A 6,000-nucleotide genomic window follows, 5' to 3' on the forward strand; every position below is an offset into this window, starting at 1 on the left:
ATACAGCCACCGAGTGGGACAGGTGCGCTCCAAGTGCAGTATTTTGTTGTGTCCCAACTTCTTTTGAGCCTCAATGAAAAGCATGTGTCTGGTATTGCTATTTGCAATACAAGTATATAGTGTTTGAACAACACCAAAAAACTCTGCCATCTCTGGTATTTCAGTTATCGAGCTCACAAGCACAAGATTTAGTCTATGTGCATGACAGTGTATATACGCTGCATGCGGCACTTTTTCACGTATTAAAGCCTGCACTCCACGCACATTACCCCGCATAACACTTGCACCATCGTAGCATTGTGCAACACACAGCTGAATATCTAAACTCGATAATTCCTTTATTATTTTCTGGGCCAGGGATTCAGCTGTCAGGTCCTTCATGTGATAGGTTCCAATGGCTCTTTCCTTTATAATCCCGTCATGTACATAACGGATCAAAATGGCCAGCTGCTCCTTCTTAGACAGGTCTTTCGTTTCATCCACTAACACTGAAAAGTACCGTGCTTCTCCTACTTCATTTATGATTATACTTCTGATATTTTCCCCAATAACTCTCACCATATCATTCTGGGCTTCTGGGGAAGAATAGTGCGCATACCTGCGTTCCTGTTTGCTTTTCACGTTCCTGTCATCTGTTGCAATAACGTCCAAAAGTTCAAGGAAATTTCCTTTATTTTCATCCTCATCTCTCTCGTTGTGGCCACGGAGAGGGAGGGCCTGTCTTCCCAGAAATGACGTGATTTTGAACAAGGATTTGACGTGAGCCCGGTTCTCCTGCACCTCATCTGTCCTGTTTGCGTCAATCCGACTTGCGATGGATTCCTTATGTCCGCTGATCACAGCCTTAAAGTTAGACCACGCTAATGCAGCACAATTGTGTCGACTGCTCCCTTGATGATCCCGGAGATTTTTTTTCATGTTCTTCCAACATGTGTATCCAGTGTCTATGAACACACGCAGTCCATGCCTGTCACCTGTTAAAGTTGAGGCTCCTCCAAAATGACGGCATGCAAAGCAATAAACTGCATCTTCTTGCGCAGAATATTCAACCCAGTCATATTCCTGATACACACTGACATTAAAGCGTCTTCCATTTCTAGTTGGGAAGTGGGTCAAACGAGGACGCCTGAGTCCGTCTGTTTTACATCCACTAATATCCTTCTTCTCTGCTCCAGTTGACCCAGAGGCTGCTACTGCTGCTGCACCCGGGCCTTGACCTTCCTTATCGCTGTCCACGTCTGATCCAGCTCTTTCAATCTGAGAAATTGGTGGGGACTCAGACTCGGATTCAATTCGAGAAGTCGGTGTGGACGAGTTCTCAACCTCCATGCATGTAGTCTCCGTCTCCCTGTTAGCATCTGCATCCCCGGCGCAGGTGCTGGAGTGGCTAACAGCCTCGTTAACAGCTTGAATCCCACCTTCACTACCTGGTCCTTCTCCCTCTGCTGCTGGGGCAACATTGGAGCCATCACCTTCACCTGCCTTTTTTTTGATAAAAAAAGATTCTAAAGTTCTTTGCTTTCTTTTCATTTTAGTTAATTAGCTTAGCCGAAAAATAAAAAAAACCGCGATAACATGACCCGCTCTGACCTCCGGCGGCTTCTCGTCAGGAGATACCACATTTCAAGATAGGGAGGGGGGATACGTTACGATAAGTATTGGGAAAGATAATATCTAGACTAGAGAAATCGATTGTGTTGTTCTGATTTTCATTTGTATTTAATTTATATGTATTAAATAATAGAATAATCAATACAAATTGACACAGAGTAATTCCATAAATTTATTTTTTTAAAACGAACATTTACATTTTCCCCTGGAGCCAAGGTGTGGCAGCTGCCATACCTTGCCATACCCAATTGACGCCTCTGCTTCTGATCCTCTCGGCTTCACCTGCCTAGCTCCTCCAACGCTGCCTCCACCCCATTCCCGGACTTCTCAAAACGTGTCCTGCCTTTGGCTGGCCTGGACCCCTCTTCCGTGGACTACCTGGAGCTAGCTGCCTGCACCTCTGCAGTCATCAAGCAGCAGGATACCCGCTAGCTGCTAATGCTAGCGGCTGCCCGGCTCACCTGTCCACTCAACGCTCCGTCTCTCCTGCCTGGCATGGCATTGAGGTACTCCGCTGCGAGACTTCTACAACTCAACAACCATTCCACACCGTTATGCATCTCTGTCATCAAAAACCACAAACTTCTAAAACGAACCAGATACATCCATAGAGGCTCCGGTCGCAAGTTTGTTTACTTTCACACAGGTCACTCCATCCCCGTACTCTGGTCAGCTGAGCGCACACCCACCTTTCGACTACGTCATCACAACAATACAGACGAGCACGCCCCCTGTCTGCAAGCCCTGGCAATGACACCTGAGTCAATCCTCACCACACAAAGCAATATGAAGCTCACTCTGTTTAATACCCGGTCCCTCAACAATAAAAGTCACATTCTCAACTAATTCATTCTGGACAATAAACTGGACTTTCTCTGTCTGACAGAAACCTGGCAACAACCTCTGGATTATCTCTCACTCAACCTCACTACACCCAATGGATACTCATACGTAAATAAGCCACGCTCGGAGGGCCGAGGTGGTGGAATTGCCGTAATACACCGACGGGACATTAAAACCAGCCTCATCCCCATCTCATCTGCTCCTTCATTTGAACACCTGGCTTTTAAACTCTCTGGTCACACACAGTCAGTCCTGGCAGTTGTCTACCGCCCTCCCAAACCAAACCCATCATTCCTCTCTGATTTCTCTGAATTTCTGACCCAGCTCTGTTCTTTCTCCACCTCAGTCCTCCTACTTGGTGACTTCAACATCCACATGGACTCCACTGACTCTACAATAACTACAGACTTCACGGACATGCTTAACTGCTTCAACCTCATTCAACATGTCAACTTTCCGACCCATAACCGTGGCCACATTCTGGACCTTGTTTGCTCGACTGGACTAAACCTTCACCATCTGTCTGGCTCAGACCTCTTCCTCTCCGACCACTTAGCCATCACCATGACCATCAACATTCCCACCCCACCACCAAAGCAAAAACGCAAAATCAACTTCCGTAAATTAAGCTGTGTCTCAGCTACCTCGCTCTCATCCTCCCTCTCGGAAAAGATATCCACCACTCCCTTTGTGGACCTCCATAGCCCCTCTGATCTCACTGACTACTACAACAACATTCTGTCCTCCTGCCTTGACCAACTTGCACCCATAAAAACCAAAACAGTTTCCTTCACCCACTCTGCTCCCTGGTTCACCCCTGAACTCCGTCTGATGAAAACCCGTGCCCGGCAACTTGAAAGACTCCGCAATAAAACAGGTCTCACAATTCATTCTCAAACCTACAAAGACCACCTACAGCAATATAAAGATGCCCTCTCCCATGCCCGCACCACCTACTACTCTCAGTTAATCCACTCTGGCTCCGGAAACCCCAAAACACTCTTCTCCACAATAAACAAACTCCTCAGCCCCCTGGACACCACCACTCAGTCATTCACAGTAGACAAATGCAGCTCTTTTCTCACATTTTTTCAAAGCAAAATAGACAACATTTACAGCAGCTTAACCACTACCACACCAGCTCTCCCTCAAGCCACCTGCCCCCCCTTATCCTGCCAACCCCTGTCCCAGTTCTCCCCTGTCTCCCCTACTGACCTCTCTGATCTCCTGACAGGAATGAAAACTGCCACCTGCACCCTGGACCCCATCCCCTCCAGCTTTGTTAAGGCCTGCCTTCCTACTCTCTCTTCACTCATCACTACAGCAATCAACTCCTCCCTGTCTTCTGGCACCGTCCCACCGTCCCTCAAAATAGCTGCTATCACCCCTATTCTGAAAAAACCCGGACTAAACCCTGACAACCCTAATAACTTCAGACCAATCTCGAACCTACCCTTTCTGTCAAAAGTTCTGGAACGCGCTGTAGCGTCACAACTTAAGCATCATCTCTCTGCTAATAACCTCTATGAAACTTTTCAATCCGGATTCCGCTCAAACCACAGTACCGAAACCGCACTCCTCAAAATTACAAATGACCTTCTCCTCTCCTCCGATGCTGGTAACCTCAACATCCTCATCCTCCTTGACCTCAGCGCTGCCTTCGACACCATCAATCACTCCATCCTCCTCACCCGTCTTGAAACCACCTTCAACATCACCGGCACTGCCCTCTCTTGGTTCACTTCATACTTCTCTGACAGAAACCAGTTCATCTACATCAGGGGTCACCAACCTTTTTGTCACCGAGGGCTACTTCAAGGGTACTGAGTAATACGAAGGGCTACTTGTTTGATACAAACTTCCTGAATAACATAATTGCACGGTTCACCTTTAATGATAACATTATTATTAATAATAATAATCAGAATACATATTAATTTACTGTATGTGAAGGGCTGTCTGATCACATGTTAATGTTAATTATTCCTCACAATAATTATTAACAATGATTTACCATTGCTATAGCAACCCCATTGTTTTGTTATGAAAATGTATCTATATTTATACACATTCTCGCGAGATCTATCAGGGGTCGTTGTCATGCTGCGTTCACACCGGACGCGACTTCGCTCTAATCGCTCGGTTTCACCGCTGCTGCCAGCTGTGTTTACTCGCATCATTCAAACAAGACGCGCTACAACTACAACAAAATGAACATATTTTACCGTGATTAAATTGTAATACACGTTTCTAAATGATGCTGAAGTAACAACATACTGATACCGTTTAGTAAAAACCATGAATTAATGCTTGACAAGTCTGCAGACAAGACGGCAGGCGAAAAACGTTTTAAAATGCTTGTTTTCTGAATGGAGACTGGGTCGACCAGGCTAAGCTAACGTTGTATATGCTCATTCCACACTCATAACAACGGCCTACAGACATAAATAAACCAGCGACTGTATTCGCTATGACAAAGACAGTCTGTGGTTTGTACTTGTTTAACTTTTGTCCAGTTTCTGAAAAGATATGAGGAGCTGTGATCTCTGTTTGCTAACTGCTAACAGCTAACTGCTGATGTTTTCTGGTTGAACGTCAGTGGCAGGCTGAGATCCTCACCACTGCTGTGTGTGTGTGTGTGTGTGTGTGTGTGTGTGTGTGTGTGTGTGTGTGTGTGTGTGTGTGTGTGTGTGTGTGTGTGTGTGTGTGTGTGTGTGTGTGTGTGTGTGTGTGTGTGTGTGTGTGTGTGTGTGTGACGTGTCATACTTGTCAACCCTCCCGATTTTCGCGGGAGACTCCCGATTTCATTGCCCTCTCCCGGTTTCCTCCCGGGGTCATATTTCTCCTGCATTTCTCCCGATTTCTGACCAAATCAGATTTACACAGGACTGTTTCCACTCGGACTTTAATACAGCTACACCATTGTTTGGTTTCCATGGCAACACGTCTCTTTAGTAGCGCGCGCAATTCAAAGTCTGAGAGGGTGAGGCAGATATTCACAGAAAACAGAACAAGGATCGACAACTGCTCTACTCTCTGCTCACTCCTTTCCTGTAAAATACAGGTCCAGCCCACACATATGCTCCATCAAGGACGGTGCTACAGGCTGCAAGTCAGTGCACTTACAACTACAATAAGCATGTTAATGTTAATCTAACAGCTCCGGCGATCCACAATTTTGTATTTTGAAATGCTCCCGATTTCTGAGGTCTAAAGGTTGGCAAGTATGGTGTGTGTGTGTGTGTGTGTGTGTGTGTGTGTGTGTGTGTGTGTGTGTGTGTGTGTGTGTGTGTGTGTGTGTGTGTGTGTGTGTGTGTGTGTGTGTGTGTGTGTGTGTGTGTGTGTGTGTGTGTGTGTGTGTGTGTGTGTGTGTGTGTGTGTGTGTGTGTGTGTGTGTGTGTGTGTGGTGATGAGGCCCATGATCGTAGCTGCTCATGCTATCTTGTCTCAGCTAAAGGTGGAACGGAGATTTGGTGCGTGGAGTTAAACTCTGAACCTATATGGGGTCAGAGTTCAATTTCACGCACCAAATCTCCATTTCACTTA

Source organism: Notothenia rossii, assembly GCF_949606895.1.
Source record: "Notothenia rossii genome assembly, chromosome: 2".
NCBI lineage: Eukaryota > Metazoa > Chordata > Actinopteri > Perciformes > Nototheniidae > Notothenia > Notothenia rossii.